This window comes from Heptranchias perlo, chromosome 30 (genome assembly GCF_035084215.1).
Source record: "Heptranchias perlo isolate sHepPer1 chromosome 30, sHepPer1.hap1, whole genome shotgun sequence".
Classification (NCBI taxonomy): domain Eukaryota; kingdom Metazoa; phylum Chordata; class Chondrichthyes; order Hexanchiformes; family Hexanchidae; genus Heptranchias; species Heptranchias perlo.
The window spans coordinates 25281805-25294377 of NC_090354.1; the positions used below are offsets into that span (position 1 = coordinate 25281805).

Consider the following 12573-nt stretch of genomic DNA (forward strand, 5'->3'; position numbering starts at 1 on the left):
ACTAAGTGCAAGATAAAAAATGAGATCAAAACAAAGTATTTTTTGAACGAGGTTAAATGAATTTGTATCAGGAATTTGCTTCTGACAAATTTGCATTGATGTGGAGTTTGCCAACTGAACAGTCCCTCCATTCTAAACAGTAATCCACCTGCTTGCTTTGGTGAAATGATGAGGTATTGTATGAATCCAAATATTTCTTTCTTTTCGTGCATGTTATTGATTGTAAATTCACTGAGTGTGACCAAACTGGACTAACACTCACCAGTCCCTACTAATATCTCATAGTAACATAGTAAAGTATTTTCAGCTGAAATCTACTGGTCCTTCTTTTTCTGTGAAGTACCCATACATAACTTTTTCTCCAAAAGGTTTTGGTGTTCATCAAGGTGAACCCATTGTTACGCAGCCTGACATTGTGTGGCTTTCTCCACCATCTGATGGTACTAGTGACCTGGCCCATATCTCTCTCCTGCTTTGACACCTCCAGAAAGCTCCCGCTGAGTACATATTCCGCATTACCTTTTCCTTTGCCAAATGTCATCATTTGACATTTATTGGCATTAAACTGTGTTTTCCACTTTTCTGCCTATAAGCCCAGCATCTCCAAATCTGCAAAATTTGCTCACACTAGTCCTCATCGCTTGCCATGGCTCCCATTTTGGCACCAATTGTAAAGGTTGAATCTTTGAAGTGATTTCAGTCTCATATTCATTTATAAAAATGATAAACAGCAGTGATTCCAATACCAATTTCTGTAGCACCTCATGAACAATCGAATTCTAGCCAGGGGAATGTTTCCCACTTCTGGAAACTGGGTTTTAATCTTGCCATTTTTGTCTATTTTATTAACAATAAATAGAAATGCTACTGGGTAAGTTCATTACATGGAATTTACATTTCGTTACCACCAGAAACGTTCATTGACTTCAATGGAAATAAAAATCGGGGGAGATGTAAAACGGGCTGTCGATTTGCTGTCACCCGTTTTATACTATCGCGCAAAGTCAAAATTACCCCCATTGTCTGTAACCTACTTCACACTCGCTCTTTAGAGATTACAAATTGATCATGTCTGACAACGTATCCCCGCCTCTCACACATCTCCTCTTGCTTCTTTGGTAAACACCATTGCAACATTAAACATTTAAACTTCCTGTCCTCAGATAATCCTCCCCCTTCCTATCAGTGCCCAATTCCTCCCATCGTCATTTGTACCTGAAGAAAGTTTTACTGTTTTTTGTTCACGGTTACTGTGATTTTTTTTTCACGTTCCCTCTTGGCAGCCTTTTTTTTGACACGCTGTGGCCTGTTTGTGATTCTCCTTATCTTGAGCTCTTGAACGCTCTGAATGCTTTCCCTCTCCTCCATGCCTTTTTCTCAACTTTCCAAGACACCCAGTGCTGGTTCATCTTTCTCTTTCAGCCTCTGCTCAAGGATAAATTCCTTTTATGTTTTAAATGTTATTCTTAGTGAACGTTCCCATTTTCCTACCACATCACTTCCTTTCAGTAGTTCCTTATTGCATTCATGCGCTTCCTCATATCTTCAAAAAAGAGGAAACTAGGAGGGAGGGAAGGGAGGAAGACTTGTATATTTATATTGCACATCACATCTTGAGGTGGGCTGGAGACAGTCGGACAGAAGGTAATCAAGATTGTTGGCTGCTTAAAATTCATTTTCTATTCTGTCACAGGTTACAGGGCAGGAGAGCAAAGTTGATGAGGTGACTTCAGATGCCAACCCACCATTTATTTAAGGTGACTTTCTTCGTTTAATGAAAATCATAGCAGTGAACTGGAGCCAAATTAGTTGATATTTTTTGCTAGTTCTTTCCCCTCCTCTAATTAATGCGGTGACTTGTTGGGGGACAGCTCCAAGGGCATCAGCAGTCCCAGGTACCTCAATCAAGTGCCCATTCTTGCTGTATGAGCCTAGACAGTAAGTGTCAGCAGTCTATTTACCATACCATGCAGCAATATAGCTCAACCCAATCTTGCCTTTACCCAATGTTTACACTTTGCAGCTGGGGTCAAGGGATATAATTGTTGAGCATTACAGATCAATACTAAGACAGCTCGTTCCTAATTCTCTTTGAGCACTGAAGTTACATTTGCTTCCTCCTAATCATCTTGGATCTGCCCTTATTTCAGTGAGCGTTGGAAAGTTTCCTTATGCTACAGGAGCCAGGCTAATTTTTCCCCTCCTATTCCAGGGACACTGAGGTTAATTGTAGCCCCCAGTTGCTTCCCCAACTGACATCACCTAACTTAGCACAGACGATTGACCCTGCCACCTCCTGATATATAAGGTTTAACGCTATGCCTTTACCCATTAAGCCATCACGACAGAAGATTTATTTAATTGATTCAGCTCTTGCTGGCTACAATAAAGAATATTAAATTAAATATACTTCCAATTTAGGGATGCTTCATTGTCAAATACACCAACAGTTTGGATGAGACATCAAACCAAGGTCCAACAACCAACTTGTTCTGTTGTGCAGATAGACATTAAAGAGCCTATGGTACTATTCAAAGAAGAGCAGGGAGCTCTCCTGGTACACTGGCAGACATTGTTCCCTCAACCAACCCACCAACTATAGACTATCTGGTCACCTGGCTCATTCCTGTCTAAGGGATCTTGCTGTGTGCAAAATGGCTGCTGCATTTGCCTATTTTAACAGTTGAGGCAAAGTGAATTCATCGTTTGTGAAGTGCTTTGAGGCATTTCTGAAAGATGTGGTAAGGGAGTCTCTACTTTCAAATTTTCCCTTAGGTTTTGGTACTGTCTGTTAATATAAATTCACACCTTCTGATTCCTATAAAATGTCCATTATATCAGGGTCAAAATGATATACATCAAAAGAAATGTGATAATGCATCGGTGGTCTGTCTACATATTGATTGCATGCTTGAATAAGGCACTGGAATTATTATCACACATTACCCAATTTAATCACTCCTCAGAGATTGGTTGTTGTCTGATTGATTGATGTGAGTAAAGATCAAGAGAAACAACTCAGTGTTTGATTTTTAAACTAGGAATGCAAGCAATCACCAAAGAAATCCCTGGTGAAAAGGGTTGAGCGAGAAAGATATATAAATCATTCAAAAGCATTTGAAATGTCACAAGAAGGAAGTGCACACTGACTTGCAACTAGAGCTCGAGAGTGAAAGGGCTCAATTTATCATCAGTCTGTCACACTGGTCTTGAAATGCCAAATGTGTTTACTTTGTGTTCCTGGGCCATTTTAATTGTAGCTTGTGCCCTAGGACAGGGGAATATTTTAAAATGTCAATAAAGCTTCAAGAAAAGTTCTTTTGATTAATTGAGAAGGTGTATTGTGATCGTTCAGTTATAGAATTGAGCTGGAAATTCCAGTTGGGCCATTCCAGGACTGGGTATTCCGCCCGCTCATCTTCCGTGGCACTGATCCCATACTAAAGCCCAGTGACAGGGTCATTTGCATAAAAGGGACAGGCACCTGCACCATGTCCAGTGTTCCCTGGGAGTCCATCCCATAGGAGGAACTGAAATTTCAGACTGGCATCTTGTCGCTTCATCAGGGGAGGATGGGCATGTCTGGCCGAAGACAACAATTAAGTCCAGAGCTGCCACTTTCCTAATGCCAATCGATCTCTCTGAGATTGATTGGTGCTGGGAAATTATATTGTGGGTCCCACATCAATTTCATGATGCATTTTATGTTGGCCAGACGCTGGTTGGAACTGATGAGATTACTGGCGCTTTCCGACCACATATCCGCTCCATCACCATGATCGCCTCCTTCCACCTCCATAATATTACCCGTCTCCGCCCCTGCCTCAGCTCATCTACTGCTGAAACCCTCATCCATGCCTTTGTTGCCTCTAGACTTGGCTATTCCAATGGTTCACTGGTCGGCTCCCACCTTCCACTCTCCATAAACTTGAGCTCATCCAAAACTCTGCTGCCAGTATCCTAACTCGTGCCGAGTCCTGTTCACCCTGTGCTCGCTGACCTACACAGGCTCTCGGTCGGGGAACGCCTCGATTTTAAAATTTTCATCACTGTTTTCAAATCCCTCCATGGCCTCGCCCCTCCCTATCTCTGTAACCTCCTCCAGCCCTACAACCCTCCGAGATCTCTGCGCTCCTCCAATTCTTGCCTCTTGCGCATCCCCGTTTTTCATCGCTCCACCATTGGCGGCCGAGCCTTCAGCTGCCTAGGCCCTAAGCTCTGGAATTCCCTCCCTCTCTATCCTCCTTTAAAATGCTCCTTAAAACCTATCTCTTTATCCAAGCTTTTGGTTATCTGTCCTAATATCTCCTTATGTGGCTCGGAGTCAAATTTTGTTCGATAACTCTCCTGTGCAGCGCCTTGAGATGTTTTATTACGTTAAAGGCGCTATATAAATGCAAGTTGTTATTGTTGTTGTTGTCTTCGCCATGCCAGTCTCACCTCTCACTGTGAGGTCACGATGAGGGAGGTGGGCGGAAAAGTGCCCATCCCCCACCATCCGAATCTTTCATTGTAGCCTTGGGCTAATGGACTCTGCCCTAAATTCCTCCTCCCGCCCAGACTCACACGATTTCCATGCTAAAATTGGGGTTGAATTTCTAGACTCTGTTCGTTAACTTTACACACAAAGTAAAGTAACACTTGTATTTATATAGCACCATATCACATTGAAATGTCTTAAAGGCTTTACTGATTTTAATGGCCTCAAAATGGGGTCGGTTGTCTTATGCCCCGATAACACTGGTGAGGAGGCCGGTGACATTTTAATAGGGGCCTACTGCTGGGTGCCCGAAGCCCTGCCTGTCTCTTTTAATATGCAAATCGCGGTCCTACGACCCTGATTGCCATTTTAGGTCGGAACTGGTCGGTGCATGTGTTGTGCCCACTCCGACCTGTTCGATGGGCGATGAAGCCCACAAGGGCCCAGCCAAGGTAAGTTTGGAATTATTTTTGTGGGGCCCTAGTGAGCAGCAATGCTTCTCTGACCCTACAAAAATAATCTGGGCCGCTGCCGATCTGGAACCCACGTCCTCCGCGATCGCGACTCCCCCCCGTACTCAACTTGCTGGTGGCTGGGCCAGCCCTATATTGGGAGGCTTCAATCTGGCGAGCTGGATTGTGGGCCCTTTTGGCACCTCGCAGCTCGCCGGCCCGATGTTAATGAGGACAGTGCCTCAAGATCACGGCTGCCTCTTCGCCGTGGTTACGGGTGATTGGCCGGTCGCTCCAAAATTTAAAATCGACCCCAATGACTGTTGTTAAGTAGGTAAATGCAGGACCAAGTCTATGCCAGCAACAGCCTACAAACAGAAATGAGATAAATGACGAGTCAATCTGTTTCATGACAGTTGGCCTGAACACTGAGAGAACTCCCTTCTCTCCTTTGAATACTGCCATTGGGTCTTTAACATCCAACTGAACTGGTAAATAGGATCTCTGTTTAATTTCTCATCTAAAGGTCAGCACCTCTAACAATGCAGCCCTCCCTCGGTGCTGGACCGGAGTGCCAGCTTAAATTATGAACTCACGTCCTAGTGAAGAGCTCGAAACCACAACTAGCGGTGAGGGCGCGACCAACTGAGCCAAACTGACAGGAAATATACCCCAAAGTATTTATAAAAAGAAACAGTGAAGGTAACATACCAGCTCTGTTGTATTACAAGGAACTAACATGTCAAAGAGTTGAGTTGACGCTATTCATGAGTTAGCAGGTCACCCATAAATCACATTCCATGGGTTATTATCAAATATCGTCTGCTTTATTTTATAACATCACTTGGAAGTAATTCCATATGGAGGCCCAAAAGATGTTAGCTGAAAAGTTGTACTTCAGAGCCTGCAGTTGAGAGACGGAATTCTTAACAGTCGGGTAAGTATTTGTATATATTGTTCAATGGTGTTTAGTATCTTCGTAAATGATCTGGAGCTAGGAGTCACAAGCACAGTGGCTAAATTTGCATATGATAAAAATCTAACAAAGGTGGTAAACTGCAAAGCTGAACAGGATAAGTTATAGGAAGTTTTGGGAATTGGGCAAATTAAATTCAATGTAGAGAATTGCAAAATGCTTCACATGGGACAAAAAATCCAGGAAGGGACTTTTACTTAAACGGAAAGAAAATAATGTGCATGGAAAATGAAAGAGATCTGAGGGTCCTGATTGACAATAAATTGAAGGCATCGTAACAATGCTCGGTGGCAGTGAGTAAAACAAATCAGATGTATTAAAAGGTCAATATTGAGCCAAAATAGTGAGGTAATCCCGCCACTTTATAAATCATTGGTGCGACTGTACTTAGAATACTGTGTACAGTTCTGGTATTGCAGCTATTGAAAGGATATGGAAGACGGCAACCAGAACGATTGAAGGGATGTAGGGATTAGGACAGGCTGCCTAGGGAGATGGTGGAAGCTGATAGTATTGATTAATTCTAATGCAAATTAGATATAGATTTCTTTTCACAAAAATAATATATTGGGATACAGTATATGAGTAATTTGAGACATGGCATGCGGTAAAGTATAGCATGCTTGGGAGGAACAGGTGACTTTGTACCAATGGATCCCAAAGCTTTCCCCCACCTTCCTTGCCTTATGTCTGGGTCTGTTGTTGACTAATTGATAGAGATTGATTGCTATGATTAGACAACAGCTCCATTATCGTTGTACCATGCGACTACCAGGATGGTAGAAGACAAACTAGATGGACCTTGGTCTTTTAGAAACATAGAAACATAGAAAATAGGAGCAGCAGTGGGCCATTTGGCCTTCGAGTCTGCTCCGCCATTCAATATGATCATGGCTCATCCTCTATTTCAATACCAGATTCCTGCTCTCCCCCCATTTTTTCGTCTAGCAATTCCTATGATGGCCTCAACATCAGCTGTCATGTGGTAATATGAATGAGGCGGTGCTACTGCCTCTAAAGAAGCAGAGAATTTGAGAATTAATTTTCTCGGGTTCTTCCAGACTGCTGGTAAATATAAACATTGCCCGCAGTGGCACCAGTCGCCATTTTATCAGTCAACAGGTGCTCAGTCCACCTGTACCAGATCTGGTTTCCTCCTTGCTGGCCTATAAATACCATCCGGATCCATCAGGAATGATCCAGAGGCTCGGAATTAAGTTCCAAGTTGCAACTTCCAAACAACTATTGCTTAGGAAACAGGCCTCGTAATTAGATCGCGCCCTGAATTGGGAATGGCGCATGCCGCTCACACCTAAAGAGGCCGGCGGCAGGACAATGGCAAAGTGGTCCGCTGGCTTAATTTTTTTATTACCGTTGAGCTGGGGGCGGCAGTCGCGGCCTCAGAGGCAGCTCGCCAGTTGCCGGGGGGAGCAAGATTGGCCGGCAGAGGACCTAAGGTGAGTAAGGTGGGGGGTGGGGGTTGGCATTTCTGCTCCTCCCAGCTCCACATTCAGGTAAGTATTTAAAAAAACTTACCCTTTTGGTGACCTCCAGCGGCCCCTTTATGGACCATTGGTTAGGCCGCAGGTTGACCAGGTAATCCTGAGATGACCAGGCCCGACATCTCCTGCGTTCAGTGCAAACCAATTTCCAATTTGGATCTTAAAATCAGCGTTAGGCCCATTATTAGCATATTCAAGGGGCCTACGCCTCTGCAGCATCTGAACCAATATGGCGTTGGACGTGTTACTATTTGGGCACGGGAGGTTATTCCCCTAAATTGGACATCTTTGCCCCCAGAATGTGGGCACAGCGAGGTGCAATATCACCTCCAGTGAATCCACCCAGCAATGCAAATGGGACAGACTTACAGGACTTGATTCACCAACCTGTCTTGTTAATGTTTTAACCTGTTCCTCCATGTCCCGGATGAACAGGATCATGGCTGTGCTCCGACACTTCCCCTCCAACACATTCCCCCTTCCAGCATTAATTCTTTCACTCTCTGTGCCCACCGTTAGGCCAAAAGTTGGTTTGCAATTGTGCCTGTGATGCACTCACTTTTCTAACATTTCACACACTGAGAGGAGTGAGGGGGGAGGACAGGCTGCTTACTGACAGGCACCATACTGACATTTCATAGTTATTGGCCCAGTCAGTCTGCTGCCATCTACTGCCAAACCATAATGAAGATTACTGCTGACAGCCATCCAGTCACACGTAGTCACTGACTGCCACCTACTGTCACAGGCTGCTGCTCAGCCATGAAAGAGGCTTCCTGGCTGCCATCTAATCACTGATAGCCACCAATTCCCATCTTTTTCAGTCACTATGTTCTTGTTCTCTAGACCTCCAATTTACCACCACCCTTTCTTAGAGTGTTAGTTTGGCTCGGTGGTAGCTCTTTCGTCTCTGAGTCAGAAAATTGTGGGATCAAAACCCCACTGTGGACTTCAGAAGTCGGCCATTCAGCCCATTGGGCCTGTCCCAGCTCTTTGAAAGAACTATCCAATTCGTCCCACTCCCCAGCTCTTTCCCCATAGTCCTACAAAAATTTTCCTTTTCAAGTATATATCCAATTCCCTTTTGAAAGTTACTATTGAATCTGCTTCCACTGCCCTTTCAGGCAGTGCATTCCAGATCATAACAACTCGTTGCGTTAAAAAAAATTCTCCTCATCTCCCCTCTGGTTCTTTTACCAATTATCTTAAATCTGGGTCCTCTGGTTACTGACTCACCCACCAGTGGAAACAGTTTCTCCTTATTTACTCTATCAAATCCTCTCATAATTTTGAACAGTTCTATTAAATCTTCCCTTAACCTTCTCTGCTCTAAGGAGAACAAACCCAGCTTCTCTAGTCTCTCCGCTTAACTGAAGTCCCTCATCCCTGATACCATTCTGGTGAATGTCCTCAGCATTCTCTCCTATGTATATAAATGATCTGTACATGAGAATACACGACACAATCTCAAAATTTGCAGGCAACACAAAAATAGGGAGCATGGTTACCTGTGGAGAGGACTGTAAGTGACTTCAGGAGGACATAGACAAGTTAGTAGATTGGGCAGAAAGATGTCAATGATTTTTAATGCAGAGAAATGTGGGATGATACATTTTGGGAGGAATAATAAATGATAAAACTTTCGAAGGAGTGGAGGAGCAAAGAGATTTAGGGGTTCAGATGCACAAATCTTTAAAAGTGGGGAGGCAAGTTGATAAAGCTGAAACAAAAAAGTCCTAGGTTTTGTAAATAGGGGTATAGATTCCACAAGAAGAGGTAATGCTAAACCTATACATATTATTAGTTGGACTGCAGTTCGAATATTGTGTCCAGTTTTGAGCACCCAATTTTAGTCTCAGGCTGTGGAGTGGGAACAGAAAAGATGATAGCAGAGATGAGAGCCTTCCGTTATAAGGATAGACTAACAGAAAGTTAATATGCAGGTACATCAATCAATTAGGAAGGCAAATGGTGTGTCAGCCTTTATAGCAAGGGGATTGGAGTACAAGAGTGAGAGTTCTTGCTGCAATTATATAAGGCTCCGGTGAGACCACACCTGGAGTACTGTGTACAGTTTTGGTCTCCTTTCCTAAGGGAGGATGTATTTGCCTTAGAGGCAGTACAACAGAGGTTCACTAGGTTGATTCCTGAGATGAGAGGGCTGTCCTATGAGGAGAGATTGAGTAGAATGGAGTTTAGAAGAATGAGAGATGATCTCATTGAAAAATATAAAATTCTTAGAGGGCTTGACAGGGTAGATGCTGAGAGGTTGTTTCCCCTGGCTGGAGAGTCTAGAAGCAGGGGTCATAGACTGAAGATAAGGGGTCGGCCATTTAGGACCGAGATGAGGAAAAATATCTTCACTCAGAGGGTTGTGAATCTTTGGAATTCTTTACACCAGAGGGCTGTGGATGTTCAGTCATTGACTGTATTCAAGGCTGAGATCGATAGATTTTTGGACACTAAGGGAATCAAGGGATATGGGGGTAGAGCAGGAAAGTGGAGTTGAGGTAGAAGATCAGCCATGATCTTATTGAATGGTGCAGCAGGCTCGAAGGGTCGTATAGCCTACTCCTGCTCCTATTTCTTATGTTCTGATGTTCTTATGAAACGGGGGGGTCTTTTCATTCAAACAAAGGTTATGAGGAGATCTGTTAGAGGTGTCCAAATTGATGAGAGGTTTTGATAAAGTAAATCAGGAAAAACTATTTCCACTGGTCAGTAACTTGAAGGAATAAATTTAGGATCAGCACTAAAAGAATGAAAGGAAAGCTTAGGATTTTTTTATGCAGCGTTGTTACAACATGGAATGTTCTACCAGAAACAATGATGGAAGCAGAATCCATAATAACTTTTAAGAAGTGAATAAGTATTTGAAAAAATAAAAATTTAAAAGGGTATGGGGAAAGGGCATGAGAATGGGTCTGAGTGTATAGAGCTGGCACAGGTTCGATGGGCCCAGTGGCCTCCTTCTGTGTTCGCGAATTTCTTTTTTCTTACCAGTGAACTGGGGAAGCCATATTATTTTAAATAGTTTTTGCTAAGTATTTATTTTTTAAATAATACAAGTTTTGACAGGTCACTGTAGGGGAAACCCTTCAAAATAGTTCCCCCTCTCCTCCTTCCCTCCCTCCCTCCCCCCAAAATGACCAGATCACACAGTGTCAAGGTCGGGTCTCGGAGTTGGGGGTTCAATCACAGCAGAGGGGGTTCAGATGTGGCAGGGTGGCAGCAGATGGATATGGTAGTGATGAGAGGAGGGGAATGGGTTTCTTAAAAGGGTTTCCCTACTAGTAACTTGGGGAATTTGGCATCATTTAAAATGGATATTGCAATGTGTTTATTTTAAATAAACAATTTCAGCAAATCACACACACCCCACTGTGAGTTGACCCTGAGCCTCGATCTTAAGAACTAAGGTCCAACAACATCTATCACACCTTTAACATAGAAAAACATCCCAAGGCGCTTCACAGATGGTGTGTCCCCACCCACATTCCCCAAAAGCTGCATTCCTGCCAGGAGTTGATTTAAAGTTACATTCAGTGCATGTTCAGCATTGATATTAACAGTGCTGAACACGCACTTAACGTATTTTAAACTGGTTCCAGAGAACAGGTGGGATCATGGCTTTTGGAATTACGTGTGAAGACTCAAGCCTCAAAGTTGGATTTTAAAGTTTAGGGCCCAATATTCCTGGAAGGTGGTAGCAGGGAGGAACTCAGAGATACTACCACTGAGCCACGGCTGATACCTTGAAAGCTGGTGTTAGGTTTCTTATTTGCTGGTTTGTCCAATTTGGACCTGGAGCAAACCTGCTGCTGTTGATGGATAAATCCTAAATCAGTCAGTATCAACAACTTGATGCATTACTGGACTAGGAGTTTGCACCGTACTGGGGATGAACAATAATACTCAAAAATGCATTATCGTAACCCAGGTCACCTGAAGAGCAGGTAGAGTGTTTACAAATGACAACTGTGAGGTGCAAGTCATGGATAAAATAAACTTCAAGAATAAAAATGTTTCATTTCTGTTTATAAATTTTAAGGCATTAAGTAAAAGTTTTGGGCTAATGGTATTGTTTGGGATAAGATTTGTATTTGTTACTAAGCGGGTTGATGTTTGTGATGGGTTTAAAGGAGGATATTTATCAGATACTTTGATGCTGACCTCATATATTTTATGATGTGGAGATGCCGGTGATGGACTGGGGTGGACAAATGTAAGGAGTCGCACAACACCAGGTTATAGTCCAACAGCTTTATTTGAAATCACAAGCTTTCGGAGCTTTGCTCCTGATTTTAGCCACAGTCAGCCATAGTAAATGACCATTTCAAATGTTGTTCATTAGAGACGCAACAGTCGGATTAATCTCCTTGAGGTAGGACCACATTATAGCAATCAGAGCTCTAGTATCAACCACAAGTCCACTATAGGAAGTAAAAAGTGCCTTTTACGATCATGTAACTAACTGAGCAAAAGAAGGAAAGTTCTGAGCATGGAGAGAACAATTAACAAATAAGTAAAGCACTTACATCTAATACTGTGAATCCATCATGGGAGGTACAGCAAAAAAAGAGTGTCAATAACTGGAACAAGGAGTTTTGAGGAAGGAAGAACAAAATTAAGCAAGTTTTGTAAAGTGATTGGTAAATGGTATTACAGATCCAACTGTGAGGCCTCATATCTTTCAGTCTCAGTAAGGTATGCTTGTATCAGTCACGTGATACATGACTTTGGTGAATTCACTGTTGTACGTTGATGGATGAATCACCGTCATGCTTAGGGTGCAGTGGGCTCAAGGTAAAGATCAGAAACCATACTTGCCAGGTTTTGGCCTAGTCGTGAGTAATGGGACGGCAAATCTACTAGTTCCTAAAAACAAAATGGTGGCAGTTTCAGATAAATGATTTCTTCCACCTGAATGTTGTGCCAATGGGTTTGGAATAATGCATCGATCTAATGCAGTGTAAAGAGAATTTGCTGCAAACATTGCACAATGCCACATTTTTTTTTATTCGTTCACGGGATGTGGGCGTCACTGGCGAGGCCGACATTTATTGCCCATCCCTAATTGCCCTTGAGAAGGTGGTGGTGAGCCGCCTTCTGGAACCGCTGCAGTTCGTGTGGTGAAGGTTCTCCCACAGTGCTGTTAGGAAG

General features: G+C 43.1%; 1 long non-coding RNA gene across 1 annotated transcript in view; it reads left to right on the forward strand.

The window, feature by feature from the left end:
- The window catches only part of LOC137300006 (uncharacterized), a 33929-nt gene continuing 21356 nt past the window's right edge, over positions 1 to 12573 (forward strand). The window contains exons 1-2 of the long non-coding RNA XR_010958018.1: positions 1 to 173; positions 1694 to 1757. This is a non-coding gene — a long non-coding RNA (uncharacterized lncRNA). The remainder of the gene's footprint in view (positions 174 to 1693; positions 1758 to 12573) is intronic.